The sequence below is a fragment of the Strigops habroptila genome, chromosome 5 (assembly GCF_004027225.2).
Source record: "Strigops habroptila isolate Jane chromosome 5, bStrHab1.2.pri, whole genome shotgun sequence".
Taxonomy (NCBI): Eukaryota; Metazoa; Chordata; class Aves; order Psittaciformes; family Psittacidae; genus Strigops; species Strigops habroptila.
Window position 1 is genome coordinate 49,908,008 of NC_044281.2, and position 17,529 is coordinate 49,925,536.

General features: G+C 38.8%; 1 protein-coding gene across 11 annotated transcripts in view; it reads left to right on the top strand.

Moving 5' to 3' along the window:
* Nucleotides 1-17,529, top strand: part of NCKAP5 (NCK associated protein 5) — a 408,143-nt gene that overhangs the window by 179,094 nt on the left and 211,520 nt on the right. The gene's annotated exons all lie outside the window — the stretch shown is intronic.

Consider the following 17,529-nt stretch of genomic DNA (forward strand, 5'->3'; position numbering starts at 1 on the left):
TTGGCTATTAGCTGGTGAAAGCAGGAGGGCATGGATGGGTCTGTATGATGAAAAAGAGCATTACACTAAGTAAAACATCAAGAGATTTCTTTATGTACACAATATGAATGTATTTCAGATTTATAAAATCCCATTACTGCAGCATCTGATATGCTAGAATGCAATCTATGCTCAAAAGACAGGGTCTTGATATTGCACAACTGTATTTCTGAGAATAAGCAAGCCTGGCATTGACTTTCACCGTTGCTTCGCGCTGGATGTTGTGATCTAGATTTCTAATTCCTTTAAAAAGATGGAAAAAAAAAAAAAAAATCCCTACCTGTCAAAAAAGCTCTCAAACTTTCACTAGTTTACAATAAAAATGATTTTTTGTGCCTGTTTCGCATAGAAGAGCGTAAAAAGGGCAGTAAATACTACGGGAGTATGTTGTGTATAAACAAGCATTGAGTATGAGATGATTTCTGGAGGATGGCATGGGTAATGCCTTCATTTCACTCTGCAGTAAGGCTTCATGACATGCCGTTCTGAAGGTGGGTCTGGTTCTGAGTGTCATTAACATGTGGTTGTATTACCAGCCCAAACTACACATTTCCTGTAGATTGCTGAGGCAGAAATAAGTATTTGAGTACTCAGATCGTAATATTTGAGCAATTTGTGTAAATTTATGACACCTTTTCTCATTCTCTCTATGTAAAATAATGGAAGGGACTCTGTTCTGTGTAGTTACAGATCCAGCTGCTGTTACTGCACTCCTAACCAGCCTCCATTCTCTAACCTCTTCACAAATTTTGATGTCAGCTTTCGCACTCCAGTTTTGTGCTCTTCTGTAATGTCAAGGGACAGTACGCAGACATTACCAAGTGGCTTTGACCGTAACCGTTGACTTGGGGGGTCAAACCAAGTTTTCTTAGGGGAGCCATCACTGGAACACGTGTATTAAAATTGGTGAAAACTTGTTGGCTTCAGCAGTGTAAAAATACCAATGAAAAAGCGGTGTGCTTTGGTGAATTAGAAAAAGAAAGGATGTGGAGGAAATAAACTACAGGTGTAGAGAGGATGGGCATTAGGGGGTACAGTTAAATAGGTGAAAACATGGCTCTACCCTTCCGTGTAGCCATTTGATGGTTAGGCACTGAACTCCTGGGAAAATCCTCTGACCATTGAGGAAGGAGCAGACTTACAACCTAAAACTGAAAAACTCCAACCAGAGCTTGATGGTGGCTGGAGGCCTCTACCTAAGACAAGATAAAACTCCAAAGGGTCAGAGGCGTATTTCGCTTTGTGGCAGTGAGGGCATTTTCTTCCTCTCTAGTAAAACGCTACCTGTCTGATTTTCTGACTGGCCAGATAGGCACTCGCAAAAGACATTTTATGTGTCCGAGGCTACTGGCACTACAGCTGCAAGGGTCTCAGGCTCTCGGGAGGCGGCAGGGTGTTGGGACAGGCATTAAGAGCCCAGCTGGAGGATTGTGGCTAAGGCTGCAGGAATGTCCTGCATATCCTCTGAGCCGCTGCAGCTTCCAGCAGGTGTCCAAATAGTCCCGGGGGCCCAGGGAATGGGGCTGAGTCCTGCCACTGCCGGTCTGCCAAGGGCTGGCCAACCCCAGCCTGAAGTAGTTTTCTAAACCCTGCTATCTCCAGCTCTAGCTATCCCACTCCATCACTGTCTTTCTCTTAAAAATCTGGTCAAGTTATTTGCCTGGGGTAACTCAGCTGATTAAATACATGTCAGTGGATATGGGCCGACTGAAACCAGCCATCTGGCTGCCTGTTTAAAGCACTGAATTACTGCCTGGTATGATGGGCATAATTTTCTAGTGTTTTTTAAATACTTTTCTTCATTAATACGTTTGATGCTATGAGGTACTTATGTAAGTTTACTTCCATTTTCCTCATAAAAGGAAAGTTGACTGATGTTATTGCAGGGAATGCCTTAAAAGATACCACTGTTTTTAAAGAGAATACTTCTTTGGGAAACCTTGTAGACCATGATCTCTATATAGGGGAAAATGGAAATTACTCAATACCTATCTAGAAAATAGTTTTCTCTGTCACTTGCAATTCTGAGAGATTGGAAGCTTTGTATTTTTTAAGTAAAGATTTAGTTTTTATAGGTGCATACAGAAGTACTATCTATCAATAGGTAAAGTTTTTCATAATGTTTTCACAAGACAGTATTGGGGGAAGTACCTGTTGCTAGACCCTATGTACCTTGTGAACTTTTCCTGCGTCTGAGATTGCGACAGAAGTGTGAGCATGATAACTAAAATAATGCTGAATTTAGCAAGAGGCTGTGTAATCATCTAACACACTAGGGCATTGTATTGATGCCTAGTTGAGAACTTTGTAGGTTGAAGCCAGCAAAGGACTGCTGGTGCAAAGTCTTACCTGCATGGCCAGAGCCGGCAGCAGGGCGAAACCAGACCTTTGTGTCATGGTCATGAATTCTCACTGGCAGTGTTTAATGAAGGGATGAATATATGGGTATTTTGTGCAGACTAAAATCCTGGCATTTCATTTCCATGTAAAATTAGATGATAACAGTTTTCACTGTCAACTGTGAAAACTGTTTTTGTATGATGTGCAGTAATGAGCAGGTACTGGTTTTGGAGTGAAGAATAATACACAATCCAGAAACATATGGATTTTTTCTGCTTCACTGGAAAAAATCCTCAACATGTCTTCTAGGTAACCTCCAAATGACAGACAAAACTAATTAAGACAACATCTTGTTAAGAAAAATATGTCAGCATGGAAGTATCTTAGCATATTGAAATATGCTTGTTCTTGCAGCATGATGAAAAGGGAGAAGCTATGCTGTTCTGCTTTGGGGACTTTCAGAATGGAAAGTGAACAATGCAAACATCTCTTAAGATACTGATCCTCTGAGTTTGGAAAAGCTCTGGACACCTATATAGCAATTTAGACAATAGCATATATTGTCTATATAAAAGTACTTTCAGTTCTTTTTGCACTCCTGTAAAATGCTGTTAGGAGCCACTGTTACAATTTTGCTAATGAACCCTGGGTGTGGAGGAGATTGCTTCTGTTGGCTTTGTCTAAGGAAACTGTGAATTGCTGGTGGTGGATGTTAAAGTAGGTGCTTATTTCAGCCCCATTCTGATCCTTTGAATTTAAGGTAAATATCTATCTTAAATTTAAGCAGCAAAAATTCAAAATACCCATGCATGTATTTTCTGTCAGCTGTTTTGGTCTCATATGAACTAAAGGAATGGCCATGTAATGACACAGGAGATTTACCTACAAAGTTTATCACCAATTTTAGATATGGCCATTTTTCTTCCTACTCTATTAACATGGGTACTTAAAGTGTGGTTCTAGTTTTATGATCTGTAATATCAAAGTAATTTAAAATCAAACTTTGGATCACGTAATTGGCAAATGCCCTTTACTGGATTTATTGTCTTGTTACAGCTTTTGACTGGAATTAAATTTTGAAATAATCAATACCTTGATTTGAAAGGGACTTTTCCCTGATTCTGTAAATGAGGTTATACTTGTAGTGATGCTGCATGAGCACTGTGCGTGAGTTTTATTTTGCTTCTTACCAAAGGTGATGTAGCTGACTCAGGTAATGACTGTCGTAAGTCATTTTAGAGCACAGTTCATTACCCAGATTATCTGTGCTCTGAAAAATGGCAAGTGGCTTTATTCAAACATCAAATTGGATTCAAAACATGCTATTTGTTGTGGAAGCTGGAAAAATGCATGTTTGCCTAAGCATCTTATTGACATTCAAACTGCCGAAAATCCTTCTATTTTAATACTTCAGACAGTTAATATTTTAAGTATTTATTAATATACATTTAATATGTTTGGAAATGCCTGGATGCCAACACATCATAATCCTTACTCGGCTGTATCTTTTAAATTACTTGGTTTAATAAAGTTGAACTTCTGTTGAAGTTGATGCCATTTGAGCTTTGAGAAGCAGATCTGGCTGATGTCTTTCGGGAAAATAATTTAAAATGTGCCAAGAGGGTTTAGTTTGACTGGGGTTTCTTGAAGGTGTTTGTTTCCCTGATTTAGGTTTTAAACAAAAAACAGAAAGCTGTTTTTTTTAGATTGTATTCACTTGTAAAAAGATGGAAGCACACTTTTTTGTAACAGGATTCTCAGTCACAGCACTTATAGTTGGAAAACTGTTAAGTAACATTTCTGGCCCAACTTTGTTGAGCTGTACCAGCTGTTCCTAAGTTTCATCTGATAAAATTTTTCCATTTACTAATCAGAGAGCAGGTTTAAAAGATGTTGTACTGAAGCAAGTTTAGGTCACCACATGTAAGGTTTTTTTAACTGAGCTCAGTAAAACAACTTCAACAGCACAGGTGAATCTTGTGCCCATTGCTATTCAATCTTCTGTGTTTCATTCCTAAGCAACCACTGAGGTTGTGATTTGACTGTATCTGAACTTAAATGGCTTCATAAATACACATGAAAGCAGTGTCATTCCTCCACTAATATGTCTGATGTGCTCTGAATTACATCGTCAGTGTTGTTAAGTGTTAGACTGGTATAATACATAATAAAACTTTCATTGGTACCTTAGTTTCTCCATCTCTGCTTGAACATGTTGGAAACATTTTGCATGTATTACTATATGCAGCATCCATTGTTTAAAGTGACAACTGTAATTTCTGTATCAAAATTAATGTGTGTGCATGCCAACCATTGTTTGGTTCAGTACAAATAACGCTCTGAGTAGCTCTCTCAGCCTGGGCTGGGGTCCCTGTAGATCCACGTCCTTTTGAAAGCAGGTCTTTTCTTCCCCTCTTTTAGGTCTATTAAGACAAGGAAGCACGAGTTTGTGGTTCCAGTTTATCATCTAACCTGTCAAAACTTGTCATCAGCAAGTGGACACTGCCTTTGACTCTGTCTAGTCTTTTTTGTAGATGGAGTGATAGAAGAAACAGTTCCATGTTAATGATAGAATTGATTTTATTGTTCCAGAGCTGCATGAGTAAGAATTTGTTTGTTGAGTTACTGAAGGATGCTTCAAAGTGACTTTCAACAAACAGGTTTTGTTGTTTTTTTGTTTTGTGTTTTTTTTTTTTTCTTTCTGGCATAGTGAGATGTGGTGTAGAGAACATTATTTTTTTTGAGGCATGTTCCCTAGCGTAGGGGAGGACTGAGGGAAGCCCAGGAAAAATTTCCAAGGAAATTTACTATGATACCACTTTAAATAAAATAAATAAATAATAATAAAAAAATCCTCGTTACTAGCCTTCCTCTTTTTTTCTCTTCACAAAACTAGTAGGTTACTGAAGCTCACAGAGAGCGTTATAGAAAAGTCTGAGTTACCTTCTCTCTCCAAATCTTTGCAGTCAGTGATCAGGATCACATTCCTGAATCTGAAAACCAAGTGGTAATTATTGCCAATTGGTACATCCAAAATATAGTTTATGTAAACATTTGAGAGTGCTCTCAGAAAATGATTTTATGCGTCACTTGCCGGGAGTCCAATTGGAAGGCACCTCCAGGGTCTGTATTGCCGTGGGTGGTGTGTTTGTGCCAGTGGCTGTTTGCAGGTGGCCCAAGAACCACCTGTTGCACATCATTAAATGATCTGTGGGTCATTAAAGTACAAATCATCCATTTTACATTTTCACCAAAAGCAGATAGTTTTACAAAAGGTGATCTTTGCAGTTTATCTCAAATGTCCTGTACTTTCAGAATTATGAAAATGGATGGATATCTGAAATTATTTTCGTAATTGGTTTAAGCACAAGTATAAATTGAAATGATCGAATTGATGTACTAATGCTTTTAATAATAGAGATTGTGGATATGCACATGTAAAACAGCTATGTTATAAATTTGGCAAATATTTAATGTCTTTCAGCATATATGCTCAGTATTAATCAATTATTCAATTGTATGCTGCAAACCATATTTCTCACATTTTAGTAACATTTCTTTCCCCTCATATTGGTTGTTTGAAAGTGTATTAAAAAAAATCTTATTTACCTTGTACGCATTAATTTAGTTTTTAACTCAACTCCCTTTGCTGTTTTCTTGTTGGGCACCCACAGCCTGGTGTGTGTGGTATCACACTGTATCACAGTATCACAGATAAACACTGTATCACAGATTAGATATTTAGAAGTACAAATGAAGAAGCTGTATGGTTTGTATGTGGATGTTTTCCCTTTTATGGGGAACGTGTGTGTGTGTGTATATATGTATGTGTGTATATATATATGTATGATAAACTGGTTTTGCCTATACTTTGACCCATTTTGATGATTTCTTGAGTACCAAGTACTCTGTATTACTGATCTGTAATCCTAGTGCCCAATGAATGCTCAGTCTGGAGGCGCCCACGTAATACCCATGGAAATCAGTGCCGCTGTTCTGCTGTAACCCACAGGTATATACAGGATATCACTGCTCAGTTTATTTGATTTCCCATAAAATGATGTGAAAAGAAATTCTTTCATCTCTCAGGTGAGCTGGCAGATGAAAAGAAAGATAGGTTGGAGCACAAAATGCTACTTCAGGGACCTGATCTGGGTTTCATCTGCCTCTGGCCTTAAAAGGGAGACAGTCCCCAGCAGAGCAGTATTTCTGGGTCTTCATATAATAGTAGTATACTTGAGGGTGCAAAATTGAAATTATAATAAGCAACAACAAAAAAAGTTTAAGCAGTAAAGAAAAGGACTCTTTCTGGACAACTTTGATTCTCTTCTATATTTTCTTTTTGCATGGAAGGTCGTTGCAGATTTGCTAGTGATTTGTGCCAGGATAGTTAAGTATTGAACAATTGCATAAAGAAAAAAAAAAAAAAGGGAGAGAGTAATCCAGTGAGTGAAACAGAATAAAATCAGTTTGACTTTGTTCCTTGTCCGCAAAAAGGAGATGCTTTTTCCAAGGTATTTTAATGTTCAATTAGAGCAGGACATGAGTGACAACTGGAAGGTTACAGAGTGTGCAATTAACGCAGCTCAGAGAGAGAAAAGATAGAGTAAGTGCAGCCTGTTAAGAAGTCCTCATGTTGTGATCTTGCTGGATGGATAAAAACATATCACACTATGTAACATCCCCTCCAAAACCTGAGATCACAAGTAACACCAGGAATGTGTCATGATGATCCAAGATTGGAGTGGAAAACAAAGGTAAGAGGTCAGCCGGTAATGAAGCAAAATCAGGTATCTTCTTTGAATTGTAAGAGCAAAACTGAAAAGCTTTATAGAGAAGAGGGAGAAAAATCTTCCTATACATTCTCACAACCAGACAAGAGATGAATATATCAGGCAGAGCAGAAGGAAAGCTAGTTGTGAAGAAAGCAGTGAGATCTAAGGGTTTGGGTGAGCTTAGTGTCCAAATTGCGTTGGGCTTATTGTCCAAAACAATGTATTTGCATTTTGCCTTACATCGCATTTTAGTTAGGTTGTGCTATTTGGTCTTTGTTTATGTTTTTTGAAGAAATCTGCCTTTTTATTTCCATAGAAATACAAGAGATGGCTAAGTGGTGTGTTTCTGGGATTTCTGGTTTACAGACCCAATTGCCTATATCCTTCATCACTCTTGCATATTCATGGAGTTTCAGAAGGCGGTAATTTCCTAATAGGATGTGGAATCAGCACTTTGCATGAATGTTACTCATGGAATTTAAGAGTGATTAGGATTAAGCAAAAATCTTCTGATACTGGTGGAAAGAATAGATACTGTAAAAAGCAACAGCAGTAGCAGTCTGCTGCCATTTCTTGCTGTTAGTTTATGTCTGAGTAATTTTGGTTATGAAAAAATATTGGCATGATTTTCAGCCTTATGTGAAACAAGGGTTCTGACTTAATTTTCATAGAGGACAACCATATGAATTTCAACTGGTACCCTCTCAGACAGCCTCAGGGGATAAGATTGAAGGAATGAGAATTCTTTCGTGCTTTGATGCATTGGTTGGGAAAGTTACACTCCTGTTAAGCGTGATGCATTTCATGTTAATAAACAAAGATTGTTAACTGAACACTGAAGTGCTGCCAATCCTGAATCTTTCATAAGCAATAAATTCTCATTAAAAATCCTTTAGGGAAATGCATATCCTTTCAAAAGAATTTCCACAGCACATCATCTCCATGTGACAAATCTCCAGAGAAAAAAATATATATGAGCTACCAGCGATTGGGGATTTGTTAGCTCAACTGCCAAGTCTTCTGCAAAAAGAAAACCTTGTTTGCTTGTTTCTTCCTTTGTTTTTCATTTTTCAAGGTCATCTTAAGTCCAGGCTTAGTGAAAAAAAAAAAGGAATTCACTTTTGCTAGAAATGGCTGAATGGGTTCAGGATTCACAGCTAGTTCTATTTGGGTCGCAATCCAGAGAATTCTTCATGTATCAGGAGATACCTTCTGGATTCCAAATATTTATTTAAAAAAACCCCCAAAAACTAACAAAAGTAAACAATGCGATAATAATAGTATGAATCTCTATGCTGTAAGGATTTGGTACTTCAAGCCATACAGAATTCCCCAAACAGAAATGCAAGAACCGAGACTTTATCTAGTCTAGAGGATGGCTTGACCCATTTTAAAAATAGACAGCAAAACACCAAGTAAGAAGTTACACACTCACAAGCTGAAAGACCTTGCTATCAGCAGTTAAACCGAGGAGCAACAAGTACACTTGCCCTAACGGCAATGCAGTGCACAACCTCCAACAGTAGGCTGGTTTTAAATCTAGAGTAAAGTGCTGAATAACGTGCTGAAGAAAGGCAAGAGGAGAAAAGTACCCTTAGACACAGTGGTTTCTTTTTAGTCCTTGCTCTGTCTCTTCTTTCTTGAATTTGCATTAAAAAAAATAATCTTCAGATGTCTATTTAGACAGAGTGGCAGTATTCATCTCTGCCATTGCTTTCAATTTCACCAAGTCACAAATGAAAATCTGACTCTTTTGAAAGTGGAATCTGCTTTAGCAATGATTTCCATGTGTTGGGACTGATGCGTTGCCAGGCCCCTGTCAGCTCCGCTGAACAGCCAGATGTCACCATCTTTGGTACTTCCAGCAACGAGAGCAGGTGTATTTGGGGATGACAACCAAAAAAACCATCTTGTGGGCATGTGAAATGAGGAGTGGTAGTTGCATATGTTGGAAATAAGAGGAGCTAAAAGCTGTTGACTTAACTATTGTCTTTCTCCTATGGGCCAAACTGTCATGTAGCAGTGATCCTGTGCCTCTCTCATTACCCACTTTGACCCTAGCTGTGCTTTCAGGCTAAACTGGGAGGATTTTAGCAACCTGTCTTACTGTCTTATTGTCCCATTTCAAGAAGTGGAGCTCCTGGACTGACCAGAGGATCATGTGAACTGGTGGTGTACAGGAAGAAAAAGGTAATAGTGTCAAATTTGCTTTCTGCACTCACCTGTACTGGAGAAGGTCAGAAGAAGGTCAGAGGCTCTGAGGATGCTGTCAAAAAGTAGATAAACACTAATATTTTGGTTTGATTAGAAAAGTGCAACATGTAGGCCTGGTACTGTGAAAGAATTCTCAGAAAGAAATTCAGTGCCATTTTAGAGCATTTAGGGCTTTCATTAAACAGATGCTTTTGTTTGTGTAAGATATCTTAAAGTAGCACCTGAAAAGAAGAGGGAGCAGTCATTCTCATAGTAAAGGATGGGGATCTGTTTACAACAGCTGCCTATGTTATATTTTAAAGCTTCTTTTGCTGATTTAATGTTCCAAATTGCCTTCTATTAGTCTTTTTCTTCTGTTTTTCCTGTTTGAATACTGAAGTTTTCGATGATGATGAGTCTATGAGAACTTGGCAGCTTGCCTAATTGTAGAAATTCCCACTTGTTTATTGGCAGAAATAATGCAGCATTAGGTACAAATATTACTGTTAATGTAACATTAAAATTGATAACTCAGTCACTTATGTCAAGAAATTCCAAGCTACAACAGTGTGAATTCGTCAAATTGCTTTTGCTAGGTATTTTATGGTGTGGATTGCAGAACAGAGACAATGAGGTTTATGGTTAATGTACCACTTCTAATAATAACAAATTCTATGCGATAGATTCTGTGCTCATTTATGTGTAGTAGTGTATTTTAGTAGTTTATGGGATAGATTCAATCAAAAGGTTTAAACAGGGGACAAATCTGTGCAGAATTTGAACCTACTAAAGCCTTAACTATGCTTTTTGATAAATGCAAGCTTTACATAATGCATGAACTCTTTAATTTATAATGTGAAAACCTGTACTTTAGATATATTTCAGAGTTCAGTATTGTAGTGCTGTTTACTTGGTAGTTTTTGACACTTCGGTATTTGATGTTTCCTGCTTGATGTTGCATTAAAGTTGATAGCCAGGTTTAACTCCCTCGCCTGTTGCAGTTTACTGTTTTGTGTGTGGGCTGATTTTGAAAATAAATCTTTTAAGTATCTCTCACGACTGTCTGCCGACATTAGAAATTATTAGGAAAATGTTATTTTTTTTTCCCCTCGATTTTCTGTTTCATAAAAAAATCAGCCTTTACCCCCCTCTTCCCCTAGTTTCTTTTTCCACCTGGAATCTCAGCCCAAAAAAAAGGCTGCAGAGGAATATATCTGAAAAAAAATTGCAACCAAATGCTTTATCTCATGAATAATGGTGAGATGTTCCAGGAGATTTGTTAAATGATTGCTTGGTATAATTCATAATTATCCTCATGATCTGGCATTGTGTCATACAGATATTAATCTTTTATGCTACAACTGAATGTGTGTGTTGTGGGGAAGAGATCACTTTTTTGCCTGTTTTTTTGTCTTTATCAAGAAACTGCATTGATTGTGCTGGTTGGTGCTGTCTCTGAGTCTTGTCAAGGAACTGAAAGAGGGGTTGATGGCTCTATTTATTGTCATTCTAATTTTTAGCAGTTTCTGATGAACGCTATTTAAAGGTCTCTATTGAAAAAGCTTTTGCTCTTCACTTGCTGGCTTTTCTACATTACCAAGGTTAAAAACCATCTCAAATCTCCAGAGAGTTCAGGAGACCAACATTTTAAACCTCCCTATGTCTGATACTGCGAGCCCACATATATACAGAATTCGAGTGGTGGGCTGTGTTGTGGAGTCAGCACTAATAGTGGAAAGAGGCACCCCAACATTAAAAAAATACATATATTTGAAATGTTGTCTAAAATACCAGTAAATCATTAAAAGGTGCAGAACTGCAGCCATAATTTCAGTGTTGAAAACAGTAAATGTCAAGTAAGTAAAAAAGATTGCCAATGTGAGAAAAGATGTTTCTGCATTGCCACCTGTCCCCATGCACGTGCTTACGACAGGAGAGTTACCATGCTCAAGTGCTTAGCTGACTTCAGCTGCTCTGCTGGTGCTGAGAGTGATTTGTCATGAAAACAATCCCGTGATCATTGCCATGGGCTCCTGATGGACACCTTTCCTTTTCTAATTTCTTTGCCATGGCTCTGCCATTAAAGAAAGGCAACCTTTTTGCTTTTATAATGAAGTCTCTGTCTTCGCTATGTTTCTCTCTTGGCCTCCTCCTTTCTGACAAGGGTATGTGACTCAGCCCAGTATTACCCTATGCTTTCTTCCATGGTATTTGTTTTGTATTTGGTGTCTTGTTTGGATGCTTCTGGAAAGTAACTAGATGGTCTTTTTTGAACTTCTGCTTTGGATTACATATACATTAAAATCCACTGGAAATTGGTGAGGAGCCTCTGGGGATTGCTGATACCTATTTTAGGTTATAGTTATAATTCTGTGGGATTTTTTTCCTTACTGTTAGTGTCACCTAAAGAAAATAGAGTGTAAGTAAGTTGCTACCTGTTTTGCTTGTCCGGGTTTGCAAGTGTCATGTCTTACAGAAGAGAAGTTTAATGTAAATTATGTTTTTTGTATGCTTATCTGTTATTACAAATAATTTAGCAATACATAGGAGCCTGTGCCTCACTGGTGGCTCATCCTATCTATTCTGCTTCTGTTTGACAGCATTAGTATTTCCATTATAAGTAACTCCAGTCTTTGCAATTATTGTAAAAATAAATAAAGCTCGTACTTTGCTCAGTTTGAAATTTGGAATGAGTATTTCTTTGCAAGATGGCTCTTTTATTGCCAGATCTAGTTAAACCATTGCGACTCTAAAAGACCAGTTTCAAAATGTGCATGACGCTGACATGCATGAAACACCAAATGCCTCTGTTGTACGTGATCTTCAGCAGGAAGGAAGGTTGCAGCATCACTGGCCACTGCAATCACAGTAGGAGCTGGAGGAGGCAAATTAGTTCACTGCAGCCATTCCACCCTTGGCTTTTCCCTTGTCAGATCCCATAGCCTCAACAAGGTCAAGCCTGGTCAGCATTCGGATGGGAAACCTCCCTGGGAAACCAGAAGCTGAAGGAAGCCAGGCTTGTGTCTTTCCACACTGACTAGTGCCCTGCCCCTAAATCAGTTGTTAACACCATGCTATGTTTAATCCATGTTTAATGGCTTTCAGTGGTGTTTTTTCTGGTTCATTTGAAAAACAATGCCATGGCTACGAGTGATGGTATGGGCGGGGGTGGTGGGTGGGGAAATGAAGAAGAGATAATTTTGGTAGATAATAAATCAGGAGCGGTTCCAAGACACAGTGGTTAGGGACACCTTGCAAATTCACATTCTGAGTCTCTGTCATTTTTCTGCTTGCTTTTTCCATGTGTGAACGACATATTTATTCACCTTCTGAATCTTACAGCAGTAGCGTAGAGTGGGAAATGTAGTCTGAATTTCTCTGATCCCATTCACTAAAGAAAAGACAAGTGGAAAAACAAATTAGTAATTTGGGAGCTGTCATACCTGTTAAATGTTGTCCACATTCAGTCCTTGTGTAGGAAAGTAATAATTAACTTAGGAAAAGGGAAACAGGAAAAGTTTGAAATCTTCTTGTGTCAATGTTGAAAATGCAAGAGCTGTCAATGCACACTGCCAGGTCATGGGGCTGCTGTGTATGATCAGGACAGGAAGGGGCGATGTCAGGGCTTGATAGAGCCCTTGTCTTCCCAATAGATCATGGGGATTAAGGTTCACTGAACCATGAAGTTTTGAATGATGTTACAAAGACATTTTCTGTTCTTTTTGAGTTCTGTTTCTGCTCTTCATTAAAACTGTACAATTAATTTTCTTCATTAAAACTGTGAAATTATTATTTAACTCTGAAAATATATCCTGATTCTGTATGGCTGAGGTCTTGGCAACTGGATATAATTCAGCATATTTTAAGGGAATCTTCATTTCATAACTTTATCCACAAGCTATTTTAAGTAATAGCTTAAAATATCTTTCTGTGTTAGATGGAGACGCAAAGGCCTGTATCTAAGAGCTTTGGAATCTGATGATCCAAAATAAAAATTAAAATCTTATTTCAGATATTGGGAAGTTGAAGTTCGCTAACAGAGTTGTTTTGTTGTATTGATGTAAAATAACATTATGAAAATGAGAACTAAGAAAAAGGGAGTCTTTCACTCATCCAGTGTAGCTTTTATTGTGTCGTTTGATCTGAGGATATCTGTTACCAGACTAGGTACAGTACCAGCATTTGTTCAATATTATGTGGTAGGTGCAGGCTTGTGATTGCATCAACTTACGTACCTTTATTCCCATGGATTGGGAGAAGTCCAAGTAGCACAGTTTCGTAGTGAAGCCCTAAGCTGTGTGTGTTAGCTGTCACTGTCGTATGATATAGGGGTTTTTTTGTGTGGTAGTTGAATGAGTCAAACTGATGTGCAGAATGAAGGGTAAATTTTAGTTTAAGGATAGTTCAGAATTTGCAGCATTATTCAGCACACTTATGTTTTCCTTGGACTAAATGGGCTTTCCTCAAACTGTTGTTTTTTAGAACAAGCTACTGCAATATCTACTGGTGATATTGAGACTTGAAATGTATCTTTCTTCCATCTACACAGTGACTACTTGTGTGCTTGGTTCCATCTGGAAAGGATATAATTGAATCTTTGTTTGGCTCCTTTAATTATCTCTTTGCAAAGTCCTTGGCTGGGAATTTTGCCACTTACAATGCAAATATTCAAACTTAAGAGCATAAACTGTGCTTTCAAAGAGCGTTTTTGTAAACCTTTTATCATTTGGTGGTTTTTCAAAAGCGAACATGAGAACTCCTCAATGAACATGGTTTAATTTTTTAAATCCTCAGAGAAGATTTTGTTTTCTTGCAGGTTGGCTGTAGTTGCTAATTAACTTCATTAATTAATCATGTTATAGGGATGAAACATGCTTGATTAAAAATAAATAAAGCTGTATAGCAACAAAGTAATGCTACTGATTTTTCCTATTTAAAAGGAAAGATTAAAAAACCACGATTACCTTTGAAGCTGCATGTGAAATGTTCTTTGCATTCGAAATATCTGAAAGGCTAAAGCCACTAAAAGCTTATTATTTTTGCAACTCAGTCGTAGTAAAATGCTTATTCAGTTGTAACACCATGTTAAAATCTGAGAGCTGAGAATAGTTGCTGAAGGTGCTGTCTTAATCAAAACTGACTGAGATGGTGGATAGTAACCAGCGGGTTTGTTTGGTTGTGCTTAGACATGAAGGCGCTTGTTCTCTCTTGTCATGCATCTTATATGAAAACTTCCAAAACTGTAAATTGGTGTTAAATGCTGTTGGCTCATAACAGGATCCTGACCACATTTCTCACCCATTATACCGGCATATGTTTGTATAGAGGTAGTGGGAATGGCTCACTGCGGGCGATGGGCCAAGTGCATCACAAATGAAGCTCCCTGGAATGGGCTCAGGACTGACTGTGGTCCATAGGCATGCTGAGCCTCTGCCCTGCATCCTGCCTAGATGAAGGTAACCATCGGCATGGATCTGAGTGTGAGTGCACAGCTCCTTTACCTGGGGAATGGAGGCGGGAGGGAGGAGACGTGCTGGGACCTATTCGAAGTGGGAGCACAGGGTTTGCTTGCCTCGAAGGTGACTTATTTTTAGACACTGTTGGAACAGATGGCTCTTCTGTATCCTCTGTTGCAGATTTTTTTCTCCTATGTGATAGTCAGGTTTCTTTTTCATTTCCTGCTACTGAAAAGTGGTTCTGTTCCTAATCGCAGCAGTGTTATAAATACAGTATGAGAATGCCAGTCTTTGCTCTCCTTCCTTGGGAAAATTGCTAAGGAAGCCCTTTCTGAACCTCAGAAATCCTCCAGGATCCTCACCCGGAGAGGGAAGGCCTGGCATCATCAGGAGGAGCCCTCTTTGTGAATGGAGCTCAAATGGGATGTACTCTGATAAAATTCCAGGATTCTAAAAATGTGGAACTGATTCCATATTGGAGGTAACACAGAGAGAGGAAAGTAGAAGTATTCCTCATGCAGGAAGAATAACTAAATAAATCTCTCCAGACCACTGGCGGGAAGTGTATGGAGGAGTGGTTTGCAGGGTTTATTTTTGTTTATTCCTCCCCCTTTCCTCCCCTTCCCTCCCCTCCATCTTTTCTCCTAAAATATCTTTAGGCATTTGTTTTGCAATTAAAAAGTCAAAATCCCCCTCAAAGGGTATACTTGCTTTTTCCACTAAAACACATTAGGGCACCCAAGCGGTACAAAAATGCAATGGGCTATTTCAAGCAGATGAACTAAATCCTTGAAATAGGATTAACCAATTTTATAATTTGCCTATGATAGTATCTGAGCAAGGAAGGGGGAGAGTGTTATGTGTCTTTCAGAAGCTGTTTTAGGATATTTGGGTTAAGGCTGCACTAATGCCGCTTCTCAATTTTCAGTAATTTTTCACATGCGCAAAAGAGGATCTTGATATAATGCTGGAGTAACACAAATACAACTTCTACAGGGCTATGGCTGTATTGTCTTTAGATTTTGCTGGTATTGAGTGCTTTCATCATCGTGTATGTTTACAGATCACAATATTAGCAACACCTGGTATTATGTGATAACCATGCTTGCAGGGTGCCACCAGCCAGCTGGGTGGGGAGTGTTGTGGGGGTGCACTAAGCATGTGAGGGCAGGTGACTGTTAAGGAGACTTAACTTAAATACCACATCTGCTACTGAAATGGAGGGAGGGACTGGTTTAGTGACCCAAGCATATGTTGAGCTATGGCAGAGTGACATGAATGCTGTCATTCCTGAATGAATTAGTCAGGCGTGTGGAGAAAGGGGTCCTGAGAAATGGTTTAAAGGCTACTTTTCTTGCAGGATCAGGAATAAACTATTACAGAGCATTTAGCTTTTCACGCTGGATGAGAGTGACCCAGTCAGTGAAGGAGTGGTTACAGAGCCTGGGGAAATCATCATCCGCCAGGTTGTCCCTCAGCCACAGCTGGGCACCTTTGTAGGTCTTTGGGGGCCGTGAGTTTCCAGCCCCTTCTCTGCCGTAGGAGCTGGGAGGTGCGTTTGTGCACTTTCAAGAAGACTCTGTACCTCACTGCAGTGCACAGCAGGAAGGTTTTCTTTCCTGATCTCACAATGTCTCAGGAAGGCCAGGCAGCATGGCCAGTGGAATCATGGCTGGAGCCATGGCGAGCAGTGGGAGGCTTGTCCTGCTGGCTCTCAAACAGCACAGCTGCAAAAGGGCTGCCTCTGCCTGCCCACAGCTGTGTCTGGTCAGGCCTGAGCCATTGGCATGCTTACATTTGTGTTATACTGAGTAGTCGCCAGGGCAAAGATTTTACATATCCCGGGTAAGTACTGGGATGCTGCAGTGGGATGGTTCAGGACTTTCTTTCCAATTAGACCATGTAGAATTTCTGGGCAAAACACCAGTAAATGGAAAATTTCAAACTTGATAATGGATATATTCTGATTTAAAACCCCTTGTGCTGAATGTTTTCAAAGCTGATCATCTTCTGTAAATAATTTATTCATCTGCAAATTTATGTTTCATTGTGCAGTGACAGATTCCTCTGACATTTCTGCAGGGTGCTTTTCTTTCAAAAATACATATTTTTCTTTGAGAATAGCCTGCTTGAAAAAGTGTGTTTGTTTTTCTTAAATCCATTTTCAAATATGGTAGGTTGCTTCAGTCCTCCTTGTTCTATAAAGCATTTTCTGTTTTGCTGAGCTTCCAGAGCAAATTCCCTTCTTCCTGTACCCTTCCTGCAGTGGTTGATTCCTGCACCACCTTCCCCTGTCTAGGTTTTGCAGTTCACAGACTTGGTGCTGCTACATTTTCCCACTCCACACACTGAAAATCTCTCTCCTTTTTTATGTATATTAAACTCTACTTTCATTAATTTCTTACAACTTTTCAGGAAAAAGTGTGTTGTGATGGTCAGATCCTTAATTAAGCAAATTAATTGTGACTTGAGTCAAGCCAAACATTTGGGTAAGGATCTCCTGTGAAAAAAGGCTAATTAAAGAAATAGTAGTTGCAAAATGCAGCACAGTGTGTTTGGGAATAGAATAGATTTTTTATATTTTGTTTTTATGCATACATTTATCGATGATCTAACAGCCTTCTAGCTGGTGTCAATGTAATCAAATAAAGCTGATGGGCAAGGCCTTAGGAAAATAAATCACACAATCTGATTTGCACAGTCTGTTTCCATATCACCAGCGTGAT